Source organism: Bison bison, unplaced genomic scaffold, assembly GCF_000754665.1.
Source record: "Bison bison bison isolate TAMUID 2011002044 unplaced genomic scaffold, Bison_UMD1.0 scf7180017864475, whole genome shotgun sequence".
NCBI lineage: Eukaryota > Metazoa > Chordata > Mammalia > Artiodactyla > Bovidae > Bison > Bison bison.
This window is the reverse complement of record NW_011495036.1, coordinates 1757641-1758709: the sequence shown is the minus strand read 5'-3', so window position 1 is coordinate 1758709 and position 1069 is coordinate 1757641.

The window sequence follows — 1069 nt, the reverse complement described above, 5'->3', positions numbered from 1 at the left end:
GATAGGCACTTCCCCTCAAGACAGATGCTTGGCGCTGAAATCCTGCCCTCCCTCAAGTCCGCTCAGATAAACTTCTGGCTGTGTCCTGTGAAGCGACAGGGAGTTCCTGTTTATTTTGGAAATGGAAGAATCGAAAAGCTGACAGGTCATCTAAACAAACAAGCCGCTTTCAAAGGCGGGTCACTGTACAAGAGCTTTTACCTGCAAGTTTTATCAAGTTGCAAGGGACACGCACCAGGAACATCCAAGTCTGGAAATTCACCTGAAATGGACTGTCGGCCGGTATCTAAGGCGAAGGACCCTTCTAGGATTTACCGGGCATTATAAGCACAAATCATATTATCACCCCAAAGGCAGACCTGCCACAAATAAAAGTCGGGCTTCAGAGGCAGCTGGAGGTAATTTTTGGACATAAAAGATATCGGCTAACATCTGCCACCCAGGAAGCCTAGGCAGAAAGCATGACTTGGCCTGACGGAGCCTGAGGGCTTAATCTCCTTCCCAGAGATCGATAACACTCTAAAGACTCGGAAGAAAAGGAAAATGCCACAAAAATCTCCCGCAGTGTGGAGAACTCATGCCTCGGGAATGCAGATCTGTTCAATACCAACTACGTGGGCTTCCCAGGTACCACAGTGGTAACGATTCTGTCTGCCAATGCAGGAGACGTAAGAGACATGGGTTCCATCCCTGGGTCGGAAAGATCCCCTGGAGGAGGAAGTGGCAACCCATTCCAGCATTCTTGCCCGGAGAATTTCATGGACAGAGGAGCCTGGCGGGCTATAATCCATGGGGTCACAGAAAGTCAGACAAGGCTGAGTGGCAGAGAACACACACACACACCTGGATTCTTCAGCTGAGAATGGTGCGCACTTTCAGGGCTGGGCTCCGACACTCTCAGAGCCAGGGTCCACCCTTCCTGGCTTCCCTGGACAGAGGCTGCTACAGCCCCCACCCAGCTGACCATTAACCTGCAGGTCTGAGAAGCAACCCCATATGTAATAATGTCATGAGATTCATCAGGATTGAGTGGATGGGGAATTAGGGAAGGAGGTTAAGCAAAAAGCTT